Raw genomic sequence first — 13,174 nt, forward strand, 5'->3', positions numbered from 1 at the left:
GGCATTGGAATGGGCTGCCCAGGGAGGTGGTGGAGTCACTGTCCCTGGAGGTGTTGAAGCAAAGCCTGGATGAGGCACTTAGTGCCATGGTCTGGTTGACTGGCTAGGGCTGGGTGCTAGGTTGGACTGGCTGATCTTGGAGGTCTCTTCCAACCTGGTTAATTCTATGATTCTATGATTCTAAGATGACCTCTAGTCTGTATTGCTGCCTGGTGTTCTTCCCCATATGCAGGGCTCTGCAGTTGTCCTTATTGAACTTGCTGAGGTTCCCCTTTGCTGATCTCTGCAGGGCAGCCTCTACTGTATCTGCCACTCCTCCTGGTTTGGTGTTACTAGCAGACTGGCTGAGGGTATGTTCAATCCTCTCAAAAAGTGATTTGCCTCAACACAAGAAGCTCAGAATGTGCTCCAGGGGTTTTTACTGTTGGGTTTTGTGCTTCAGTGAGTACAGAACTGCCTCTGTGCCTTTCACTGGCAAGAGCAGAAGCTGTTTTTGCTGGGGAGGGAGTGGCAAACACACTGGGGACCAACACCCGTGTGAGGCTGCTGTCACCCCTTCACCTGCTTAATGTCTGTGGCTGAAGTGCTGAGTATTTTTAGGCATGGTGTGCTTAGAGTGTGCAACCTTTGAGCTGGCTGCTGATGTGTGCTACCCTCCAAGGTGACATTTCTCCCTTGCAGAGGTTAACAGCCTGCTCATTTAGAACCCACCTGGGTGTGCTGCTGCGTGACTTACTCCAGGTGATCCTACTTTAGCAGGTTGATTGGATTGGGTGATGTTCAGAGGCCCCTTCCACTCCCTCCCATTCTGTGTGTGTCTGTCTGAAAGGCAAGGCTGGAAAGACTGCCTCTTGCCTTAGAACACACACTCCAAAGTTGAAACCTTTTCTCTACCTTCAGTCATTTCACAACCTTCTCTAGCAGCAGTGCCCGGAGACGATCGCCTCACTGCTCCAGTTTCCCTGGGTGCTTGGAGATATCCCTGTCCTTCAGGAAAGGTATGTGTCTGTGTTGGGCAGTGAGCCCCTGTAATTATTAGAAGAGAGATTCCAAAGGAAATGTCTTTGGTTTTGTTTTCTTCTTTAAAAAAATAGATCTGGGTAGATTTCCTTGCTTACTGGTAGAAAGCTCAATTCTTGGCAAGCTGGCCCCTGCCAAGGCTTTACTTGGAACTTCCAACAGATACTTTAGTTAAGAGTGGCAGAGCAGAGGCTGGTCTGACTCTCAGCAGAATGTGGCTGCAGCTTGAAGTGCTGAGACATGGACTCTTAGCCTCTACTTGAGCATATGGGTGTCTGTGAGGAGCCTTTGCCCATATTTAGCTATCACACATTAGATATTTTATGTTCATCTGTGCAGCCTGGCCACGCCTCCAATACTGGAGTTTTGAGCCTTTCATTCTGAAAAGGACATTGAGGTGCTGGATTGTGTCCAGAGAAGGGCAACAAAGCTGGGGAAGGGTCTGGAGAACAGGTCTGGGGAGGGCAGCTCAGGGACCTGGGACTGTTCAGCACAGAGCAAAGGGCGCTGAGGAGACCTCATAACTCTGTACAGCCCCCTGAAAAGTGTTTGGAACCAGGTGAGGGTTGGTCTCTTCTCCCTAGTTTCAGGTGATAGAATGAGAGGAAATTACCTGAGATTGTGCCAAGGCAGGTTTAGTTTGGAGACTGGGGGAAAATTCTTTCCTATGAGAGTGGTCAGGTGTTGGAACAGGCTGCCCAGGGAGTTGGTGGAGTCATCATCTCTGAAGGTGTTCAAGAAATGCATGCACATAACACTTTGGGACATGTTCCATGGTCTAGCCTTGAGCTCTGTGGTAAAGGGTTGGACTTGATGATCTGTGAGGTCTCTTCCAACCCTGATGATACTGTGATGTTTTAATGGCCATGGTGGTGTTAGGATGATGGTTGGACTTGATAATCTTAGAGGTCTTTCCTAACTAAAACATCCTGTGGTTCTGTCTGCCTTCAATTACTTCCTTGTCAGCAGCAGAACTGAGATTCCTGCTGGGGTAAACTGCAAATCTGTGAAAAGTTAGAAGTCAGAAGTTGAAAGCCTCCACTCCTTAGTACATAACACTTCATTCCTGGGTGCACAGAGGTTGCCCAGAGAAACTGTCGATGCCCCTTCCTTGGTGGAGTTCAAGGCCAGGTTGGATGAGGCCTTGAGCAACCTGGTCCCATGGGAGTTGTCCCTGCCCACGGCAGGGAGGTTGGAACTGGATGATCTTTAAGATCCTTTCCAACCTAAATCATTCTATGATTCGCTTTCTGTAGCTCCAAAGAATGGTTCTTCATGAGTTTAGCTGCAGCCCTGGCATGAAATACTTTGATGTGCTTCTACTCAGCCTTTCCATGTTTAAGTTTATCTTCTTGGTGGTCCCCAGTGATGGGACAACTGATAATAGGCATTAACTCTTGAGCATGAGAAGTTCCATCTAAATAACCTCTCTACTTTGAGGATGGAGCAAGTGGTGGAGATTCGTTCTCTGGACACTTTCAAGACCCATGTGGACATGTTCCTCTGTGACTTGCCCTAGGTGATCCTGCTTTGAGAGAGGTGTTAAATTCGATCTCCAGAGGTCACTTCCAACCCCTGCCATTCTGTGATTCTGAGAAATCAGAGGGATTCAACCTAGCTGCATAGAAAATCAAACCAATTGTGGTGGTTGCATGTCCAAAAGGTGGTGTCAGTGGCTTGCTCACCATCACCCAGGTATGTTGTGGTGAAGCCTCCTGGCATTATTAATGCAGTCAGGGATTGCTTGAGTCTTAAAACCATCTTTCTTTCCCTGCTTCTGACTCATAAAGAAGGCTGCTTCTGCAACAGAATGAGAAAGGGCATGCAGATAGCAGTGTCTCCTTCACCACCTGACTTTGCTCTCCTCCCCACGCAGGCCCATCTCATACAGAAGGAGGCAGAGCCCCCAGGGGAAAAATAGCATCGCATCGGAGCCCTGGCAGCAGAGCGCTTACGCAGGCAGGTGCCGCAGCGAGGTCACACAGCCTCCAATTTTAGCTCTGTTTCTGATGACTGGAGTACTCAAAATGACATTTTTCCTTCCCCTCCTGCTCCCAAGACTTGTTTATTACAAATCTAACTACTCAAGGCCTGATGAGAAGCTGTCATGTTTATTCATCAGTGGGTGAGAAGATACAAGCTAAACCTCAGCTGCAGATGCAGTTTGATTACCTTACCAAGCTTGCTCACAGAGAGGACTGCTAGAGGGTGCAAAGCATTTTCATGGAGTCAGGGAATTGTTTTGGTTAGAAGAGGCCATTAAGATCATCAAATCCACCCAACAGCCTAAGACCACAGTGACCATTAAGCCATGTCCCTAAGTGCCATGGCCACACATTTCTTGAACGACTCCGGCGATGGTGACTCCACCATCTCCCTGGGCAGCTTGTTCCAAAAGCTCTTACAGTCCAGCCATGGACAGCCAGGGCACTGGGTACTGCCCAAGTGAAGAGGCACAAGATGGCTTGCATTACAGAAACTGGAGTGTCCCCTACACTACACCTGTAGGTGGCCTGCAGGAAGGCAGGGAGGGACTGTTTAGAGGGGCTTGTACTGATAGGATGAGGGGCAATGGTTTGGAGCGGGAGCAGGGTAGATTTAGGTTGGACTTTAGGAGGAAGTTCTTCACAGTGAGGATAGGGAAATATTGGAACAGGTTGCCCAGGGATGTGGTTGAGGCCTTGTCCCTGGAGACATTAAAGGTCAGACTTGATATGGCCCTGGGCAGCCTGAGTTTGTTGGAGATGTCCTCCCTGCTGACTGCAGGGAGAGTGGACGAGATGACCTTTACCAGCCTGTTCCAATCTGATGGATCTGTGAATCACCTTGGCAGAATATTTCTCTTTCTCAGAACTTAAGGTAGAAAGTGATTGGAGGACAGGCAGGAGGAATGGCACCAAGCTTTGGGAAATGTGGTTTTTTTTTGTCACTGCAGTGCTGATGTGTGATAAAAACTTTCAATCAGATACTTAAAGCCTGGCATTAATCTCTGTCTGTTGTTCAGTGATAACATTTGCCTGGGTTTCTCCCAGGCTCATTAGACACTGTCAGGCTTGGGCAAATCTAACAAGGATGTGTGCTTGGAGGAGAGTTCTGCTGAACTGAAATGGTAAACAGCTACCACTTGTGTCACTGACACAAACTAGTAAAATGTTGTGTTGGATAGTTACAATGATGCCTGAGATTGCTCCGAGGGAAATTTAGGTTGGATATTAGGAACATTTTTTCTTGCAAGAATGGTCAGGCATTGGAACAGGCTGCCCAGGGAGCTGGTGGAGTGAGCCTCCCTGGAGGTGTTCAAGAAACATGTGGACATGGCACTTTGGCATATGGCTCAGGTCCAGCCAGCATGGGTTTAGGAAGGGCAGATCCTGCCTTTCTAACCTGATCCCCTTCTATGATCAGGTGACCCGCTTGGTGGATGTGGGGAGGCCTGTGGATGTGGAGAGAGGGATCTGGGGGTGCTGATTGATACCTGCCTGAACATGAGCCAGCAGTGTGCCCAGGTGGCCAAGAGAGCCAGTGGCATCCTGGCCTGCATCAGGAATGGTGTGGCCAGCAGGAGCAGGGAGGTCATTCTGCCCCTGTACTCTGCACTGGTTAGACCACACCTTGAGTACTGTGTTCAGTTCTGGGCCCCCCAGTTTAGGAGGGACATTGAGATGCTTGAGCGTGTCCAGAGCAGGGCGACGAGGCTGGGGAGAGGCCTTGAGCACAGCCCTACGAGGAGAGGCTGAGGGAGCTGGGATTGGTTAGCCTGGAGAAGAGGAGGCTCAGGGGTGACCTTATTGCTGTCTACAACTACCTGAAGGGTGGTTGTGGCCAGGAGGAGGTTGCTCTCTTCTCTCAGGTGGCCAGCACCAGAACAAGAGGACACAGCCTCAGGCTGTGCCAGGGGAGATTTAGGCTGGAGGTGAGGAGAAAGTTCTTCACTGAGAGAGTCATTGGACACTGGAATGGGCTGCCCGGGGAGGTGGTGGAGTCGCCGTCCCTGGGGCAGTTCAAGGCAGGATTGGACGTGGCACTTGGTGCCATGGTCTGGCCTTGAGCTCTGTGGTAAAGGGTTGGACTTGGTGATCTGTGAGGTCTCTTCCAACCCTGATAATACTGTGATACTGTGATAATATACAAAGGATAAACAATACAGAAGCACAACTCCCCTCCCAGAAACCTGAGTCCCCAGGAGGGGTTCTCAAACCACCCCAACACCTCCCCCTGCCCTCTCAACCTTACCCCAAATCCTGAGAAAAGAATAGAGGTGCAGCCAAGAGGTTAAGAAGGAAGGTTAGTGGCAGTGAGGTTAAGGAGATGTGGCTCAGTCTGAAGACAAAGGCAGTGAGAGAACAAAATGGAGAATGTTATCTAATGTTTACTTCTTGTTCCCAGACTTCTCAGCGGGACTGTGAGAGAAGAGACACAACCACGTTTTCCTTTCATAGCCAATTATCTAGTTCTTTTCACCCAAACATTCTAGCTTGCTTCAAACTAGCACACTCTGGCTTTATTATTAGCGAAGAACGCTATCATTTAATAGCTCAGCCTTTGCCAACTGCTGACTTCCAGAACAGTCAAATTACCTAGGGTATCTGTGTAGATCTTCTCAAACAAACTGAATCTGCTAATTCAAACTAAATTAATTTCTCTATATAGTTTTAGGGGCAGGTTTTCAGGAAAATCAAATAACTCTCTTTTTCTATACATTCCTGGCTCGGCCACATTGATTCCCTGCCTCCACAACAGCTGCATGCCCAGGCTTCCTCCTTTGCAATGTTTTCCTCTTCTAAAAGGGTAAGGCAGGATGTGTTTATTTTTTACCCATTTTGAAAGGGATAAAGTTGAGTTCTGGGGCTCGATATCAGCAACGCTTCCAGAGGCTGACCTAGGCAAGTGAAATGGGATTTTGTTATCTTGTGTTAAAGACCCAAGCCTGCCAGAGCTTTTAGACCATGAAAAGCTCAGTGTCACCAGGTCCAAGATCCTTTAGCAGGCACAGTGTTAATGTGAGTGCCAGTCACAAGCCTATTTTGGTAGAAGCATAGAATGGTTTGGAAGGGACCTTAATGATCATCTATTTCCAAGTGCCCTGCCATGGGCAGGGATTATCTGCCTATAGACCAGGTTGCTCAAAGCCTCATCCAACCTGATAAAAATTACATAATCACTCATTTCTAGTTCAATGGCAAATAAAAGATAATAAAATGGTCTTAAATAAAAGAAGATCTTAAAACCTCTGGTAATTCTACATGATCTTGGAGGTCTCTTCCAACCTGGTTGATTCTATGAATCAATGATAGGAAAAGCTCATTAAAACTGGAAATGCATGCAACAACATGATTTCTGAGGACGTGGCACTTGGTGCCATGGTCTAGCCTTGAGCTCTGTGGTAAAGGGTTGGACTTGATGATCTGTGAGGTCTCTTCCAACCCTGATGATACTGTGATACTGTGATAATCAGTCATTTCTAGTTCAAATGCTTTGGAGCCAATTACATTTTCAAAGAAGAATTTTTTAATGTGGCTTTTCCATACATATTTTAGAATCTTGAAACAAGAGAAAAGGGATTAAAAAAAAAAAAATCTTCCCAGCAGTACTTGAGTGTCTTAGCAAATATTAAAGGAGAACAGCAGCTCCAGCTAGCAGGAATTGTGAGTGCTTTGGGAAGCTTGTTTTTTTGGCAGTGATAGGTTAATGGTTGGACTGGATGATCCAACAGAAATAATGCTGTGGGGGGGCACCCATGACCTCCTTGGGCAACCTGTCCCAGTGTCTCACCACCCTCACTGTCAAGAATTTCTTCCTCATATCCAGTCTAAATCTACCCTCCTCCAGCTTCGATCTCTTTTGCTGTATAAACACCATGCAAATCATTTTCAGCCCCTTAAAGACATGAATACCTTGACTGGGAAGCATGCTTTAAAACCTTGCAGCACATTGCTGTTGCATTTTTCATAACCTGTGTTGAGCACAGAAGAGTATTGGCTGGTTTAGATAGCCTCAAGTGGGTCGATAAGTGGGTAACAGCTGCATGTGACATGCTGGGACACCACTCACCAAACAATAGCCAAGGTCACTCCGTGTCATCTCTGTGGCGTGTGGATGAGCTGTGCAGCTGTATGTCCCTCACCTACTCTTTCGACTAGAAGTCTAAGCTGCTCTTCACAGCTCTGTGCACAAATTGGCTGCAGGAGAGAAGGGAGGCTGAGTGGCAGGAGCTGGTTACTATGGCTATGTGCATTGCTCGCTCTAGATGGAGAAATGAAGCCAGCAGTCACTGTATACATTAACTTTGTGTGGGAGGGGAGCTCGCTGCTAGCAGCTGTGTGGAGGTGCCAGGCTGAAAATCCAGCGTTCTTCATTCCTCTCAAGGAGCTGGTGTCTTTCAAGCATTTAAAGCAGCATGTACTGAAAGTGGCAAAAGTTAGGCACTGTGGGATCAGCCCTTTGCTGCCCTTAAGTTCTTGTATTGCTTTGTGCCAGTGGTCCCAGCTTCCTCCTCTTCTCTTGAACGCCTCCGGGGACAGTGACTCCACCACCTCCCTGGGCAGCTCATTCCAATGCCAATCACTCTCTCTGGCAACAACTTCCTCCTAACATGCTTGAGCGTGTCCAGAGAAGGGCGACGAGGCTGGTGAGAGGCCTCGAGCACAAGCCCTACGAGGAGAGGCTTAGGGAGCTGGGGTTGTTTAGCCTGGAGAAGAGGAGGCTCAGGGGTGACCTTATTGCTGTCTACAACTACCTGAAGGGTGGTTGTGGCCAGGAGGAGGTTGCTCTCTTCTCTCAGGTGGCCAGCTCCAGAACAAGAGGACACAGCCTCAGGCTGCGCCAGGGGAAATTTCGGCTCGAGGTGAGGAGAAAGTTCTTCACTGAGAGAGTCATTGGGCACTGGAATGGGCTGCCTGGGGAGGTGGTGGAGTCGTCGTCCCTGGGGCAGTTCAAGGCAAGGTTGGATGTGGCACTTGGTGCCATGGTCTAGCCTTGGGCACTGTGGTAAAGGGTTGGACTTGATGATCTGTGAGGTCTCTTCCAACCTTGGTGATACTGTGATACTGTGATACTGTGAACATCCAGCCTAGACCTCCCTCAGCACAGCTTGAGGCTGTGTCCCCTTGTTCTGTTGCTGGTTGCCTGGGAGAAGAGACCACCCCCCACCTGACTACAACCTCCCTTCAGGTAGTTGTAGACAGCAATGAGGTCACCCCTGAGCCTCCTCTTCTACAGGCTGCACACCCCCAGCTCCATCAGCCTCTCCTCATAGGGTTTGTGTTCCAGGTCCCTCACCAGCTTTGTCGCCCTCCTGTGGACACTTTCCAGTATCTCAACATCTCTCTTGAATTGAGGAGCCCAGAACTGGACACAGGACTCAAGGTGTGGCCTGAACAGTGCTGAGTACAGGGATGAATAACCTCCCTTGTCCTACTGGCCACACTGTTCCTGATGCAGGCCAGGATGCCATTGGCTCTCTTGGCCACCTGGGCACACTGCTGCCTCATCTTCAGCTGCTATCTACCAGTACCCCCAGGTCCCTTTCTTGGAAATCTCCAGATCATCTGGTCCAAGCTTTGATGGGAAAGGAAGCCTAGATTAGATTATCTATCACCTTGTCAAATTACATCCTAAGCCTCTCCATGATGGGGGCTCTACCATGTTCCTGGGGAGGTTGTTCCACTAGATGGAAATGATGTCAAGATGCTGGCTTGGAAGTTATGGAAGTGCTAGCTGGCCCAGGCTCTGGTGCACAAAATGTTACTAAAGCAACTTCTGCTCACCTCAGCTTCAGAGTTCAGCTTGTAGCCAGCTACTAACTTGTAAGACTATCACCAGAGTCACTTCCCCTCTGTCAAACGTTACTGGACTTGATCAGTGAGCACAAAAGTAACTATGGGTGAGAAGAGCTATGTAGTGCAACCACAGCCTGATTTTCTGCAGTCACAAATCCTAAATAAAGTATTTTCCCTTTCCTTTTTGAAGTTGTCCACTGAAGGTGGTGTTTCCATGAGGTACCAGGCAAACCCAGTTCCCTTATTTTGTGGCAGAGAGGCTATCAGAGCTCTGCTTTGGTTTCCTTCTTGATGTAGTGCTGCACAAACAAGAAAGCTGGGGAGGGACTTTTTACAAGGGCTTGTAGTGATAGGACAAGAGGCAATGGCTTTGAGCTGAAGGAGGAGAGATTTATACTGGATATCAGGAAGAAATTCTTCACAGTGAGGGTGGTGAGATACTGGAACAAGTTGCCCAGGAAAGTTTAGGGTTTGGAGAATAAATCTTATGAAGAGTGACTGAAGAAGCTGGGGCTGTTTAGTTTGAAAAAGAGGAGGCTGAGAGGAGACTTCATCTCTGTTTACAGATACCTGAAAGGACATTGTGGAGAGGTTGCTGCTGGTCTTTTCTCGCAGGTCATTAGTGATAGAAGAAGAGGGAATGGCCTCAAGCTGCGACTGGGTGGGTTTAGACTGGACATTAGGAAATATTTCTTCATGGCAAGAGTGGTTAGGGATTGGAATGGGCTGCCCAGGGAGGTAGCTGAGTCACCAACCCTGGATGTGTTCAAAGGTGTTTGGGATGTGGTGCTTGAGGATGTGATTTAGAATGAGGCTTGTTTGTAGAGCAGGGATATCAGTTGGACTTGGTGATCCTGAGGGTCTTTTCCAACCTGAATGTTTCTGTGATTCTGTTGTGGATGTCCCCTCCCTGGAGGTACTCAAGACCAGGATGGATGAGGCCTTGAGCAAGCTGGTCTAGTGGGAGATGTCCCTGCCTATGGCATGGGGGTTGGAACTAGATGATCTTTAAGATCCCTTCCAATCCACACCATTGTATGATGACTTGAGTAGGTGGTGGGAATATATCCAGCCAAAGGCTCTGGCTGAAGCTCTTATTCCTGTCTCCAGTATGCATGCCAAGGGGGAGCAGTGGGCTTGGGTGTTCTTGAGAGATGGTTTATATCTGAGAGTCCAAAGAAATGCAGCATTTCTACTACCTGCTCTCAGCTGTGATCTCACTGATAAGGCTGAAAAGATTTTTTGCTCCTAAAGCACAGGGAGTGACTCTTTCCTCTGGGTGCTGTATATTTAAAGGCTTGCCTTTTGAAAGTGGAGTAGCTTGTTGCAATCTGAAAATCTTTATGTAGCCTGGCTTCAAATTAATTACCTGTCACTTAAAAGAATTAGGCATTTGTGGGGTTTTGCTGTGTTCTGAATTCTCTTAATGGAATAAAACAGACACTTGGAACTTTCCAGGTAATTAAAAACAATCGAAACATTCTGCCTGCAGGTATATGAAGAAATTAGCTGATAAAGAAGCCAAGTTATTAGAAATGGGTGTGTTTCATGCTGCATGTGGAACACAGTCAGGCTAAAAACTTCTTAAATAGGGCCACTGTGACTTGAGAGGTAATGCAGCTCACTATCAGCCTTCAGCAGCAGCCGAAATGGCACACAGAGATCTTCAACAGAGGATTAACTGCGTCGCTTAGCTTCAGTTGTTAAAGGTTAAATGGCTTAATGGTTGAGTGACTTGCATCTTTCTGAGTGAGATGTGCCCCACACCACTGAAAGCTGCTGGTGGGAATGAGGGAGAAACACTGAGAACAGCAGAAATGTGGTGCTGGTAGGGCCCAGAAAGTAGAATCTTCACACCTCAGAATCGCAGAACGGCAGGAGGATGGAGGGGACCACAAGGGTCATCCAGTCCCATCTTTCTAGGTGATAGTGTAGATGAAATGGGATTGCCCAGCACCAGTTCTCTGTATGTCTTCTCCCTTTCAAAAAAAAAACCAAAATCACCCCTAAGCCAGTTCTACTGTAAATTAAAAACCAAAGGTGTGAGTGGACCAGGCTGCTTTGTGAGGCTTTACTCACCCAAAAGAGGCTCCAGCCTCTTCAGAGGACTGCTACCCATTGGTGGTCTCATGCTTCCCCAACAGCTTTGCCTTTAAAACACTGCTCTCCTGCTTGGTACTCTGCTTCTCCAGAAGGCCAGAGATTTCTGCAAGAACCCCAGCTGCTGCTCCTCATTCAGTCTCACAGACAGATGGGAATGAGAACTTTCTGAAAGGGAGAAAAGAGAAACAGCCTGATGAAATGAATGGACGCTAGCGATTGCTCCTTCCATGGAGTCAGAAAGGTGGCATCAGCTTCAAAAGAGTTTGCAGGGACACAGACCTTCATATCCCTCAGTCACAATCTGTCCTTGGTATGCAGCAATATTAAGATCCTTTCAACTTTCAAGTTGTATGTTTCTCATTTCAGTGTAGTTGGCTTTCTTTTTATCTCATCTCTTAATTTCCTGGATCAGCGGTGCTTGGTTGGAGGCTAATGGTGGAATGTTCCTAACAGCAATTTTATCCTTAATATCTGCTTTTCTTCAAGTATGGAAGAAGATAAAGGCTGAGCCTGGATTTAGACTGGGTTCTCAGAAATCATGTTGTTGCATACATTTCCATGTAGAATTATCAGAGGTTTTAAGCTGTTCTTTTATTTAAGATCATTTTATTATCTCTTATATGTCCTTTATTTGCATTTTGTTATTTTACGGCTGGGAAGATTCTCTCTTGGCAAGTGTTGGATTCCTATATTGCTATTTCAGATCCCTAGTGCCATGGTCTAGTTGATTGGACAGGGCTGGGTGATAGGTTGGACTGGAGGATCTTGGAGGTCTCTTCCAACCTAACTGATTCTGTGACAAGTGCTGAATCTTGAGGATGGTGAATTCGCTGTCAGTGTTTGGTCAGGTTGTGAAAGTATCCAAGGTGAGGTGGCCATCCTCTGATTTCAAACGGGGTTTATTTTGGGTGATGAAGGAGGCCTCTTCGAGGACAGCAGTGAATAAAGGAGCAGTAAGTTTAAAGCAGTACCTGCTAATTATTCTTTCTCGCCCATAAGTGGTTGTCTTTTGTTTTGTAAATGCAGAAGCACAACTGATGAGTTCTGATGTGCTCCTTCTGCCATGCACTTGGTCTCCAAGTCCAAAAGGATAACAGAGCAGGATCATAGAGCTGTTTGGGTTGGAAAAGACCACTAAGATTATCGAGTCCAACTGCCAACCTAAGGCCACCATGGCATAAAGCCATGTCTCAAAGCACCATGAGCACATGTTTCTTGAATGTCTCCAGGGCAGTGACTCCAGCCAGATGCTGGATCATCTTGTCCTTGGGTGAGGGCAGGTAGAGAAAGGAGGTGACACTACAGAAAACAAATTATGTGACTATGTTAAGGCATGGTTGAGTGATTGTTGCTTGGATTGCTCTTTGAATGCAGTCTCTGATGAGCAGCCTTCCTGACTGGCTGAGGTCCTTAGCCATGTCCTTGCACAACTGTTGCTCTCTTCACCCAGCCCATTGCTGCTGAGCTGGACAGCAGAAGTCAAACGTGAAGCATGTTCAGTAAAAGAGCACTGTGCAAAAATCTCCTTCCTTTGCTAAAACCTTTGCACTTCTAGTTCTGATAATGACCTGGGGAACACTTACTGGAGATAGGTCAGGTGGGCATTGCTGACTCCCAGAGCTTGGCTGTTGAGAAGAGACTTGGACCTCCCTGTTTTCCATGTGCTGATTCTATCGGTGACTTAGTGCCAGAGGTCTGGAGCTCAGCTCAGCAGAGCCTGGTGTGACATGTCACACCTTGTCATTGCTAACAGACTGTGGTGTGGAGAATAGGAAAAGTGGAAGTTTGCCTGCACAGAATGCACTGGATTGAAAGGGACCTCTAGAGGTCATTTTGTCCAACCCCTCTGCAGTGAGCAGGGACATCTCCAGCTGGATCAAGCTGCCCTATCAAGCCTGACCTTGAATGTCTCCAGAGGTGGGGACTGCACCACGTTCCAGGGTAACCTGTTCTAGTGCCCCACCACCCTCATAGTCGGGAACTTCTTCCTAATGTCATAGTCCTTTTGCCACCTCCTTTCCTGTTGAAAAGCACTTATTCCTGCTTGGCTTTTTAATGCACATTAAAACACCTGTCCTTTCTGGCTAAGGGTGTTTTTCCTCTTTGAACTTTGCACTGTGATCACAGCAGTGAGACCTGTCTGCATTGAATAGGTTTGGGACAGAACTGGGCATTGCCTCAATCACAGAGCCTGATTCATTTTTTTTCCTCATCTCCTTCATCCTTTTTTTTTTTCCCCTGTAAAGACAAAATGTATGTTTCAGTTACAAAAT

General features: G+C 47.5%; 1 protein-coding gene across 1 annotated transcript in view; it reads left to right on the plus strand.

Annotated features, from left to right (window-relative positions):
- Positions 1-872: 872 nt before the first annotated feature.
- The window catches only part of MYH15 (myosin heavy chain 15), a 98,583-nt gene continuing 86,281 nt past the window's right edge, over positions 873-13,174 (plus strand). Inside the window, exon 1 of the mRNA XM_064143129.1 lies at positions 873-998. The gene's annotated coding sequence lies outside the window, so the exon portion shown is untranslated. The remainder of the gene's footprint in view (positions 999-13,174) is intronic.

Source organism: Pogoniulus pusillus, chromosome 5 (assembly GCF_015220805.1).
Source record: "Pogoniulus pusillus isolate bPogPus1 chromosome 5, bPogPus1.pri, whole genome shotgun sequence".
Taxonomy (NCBI): domain Eukaryota; kingdom Metazoa; phylum Chordata; class Aves; order Piciformes; family Lybiidae; genus Pogoniulus; species Pogoniulus pusillus.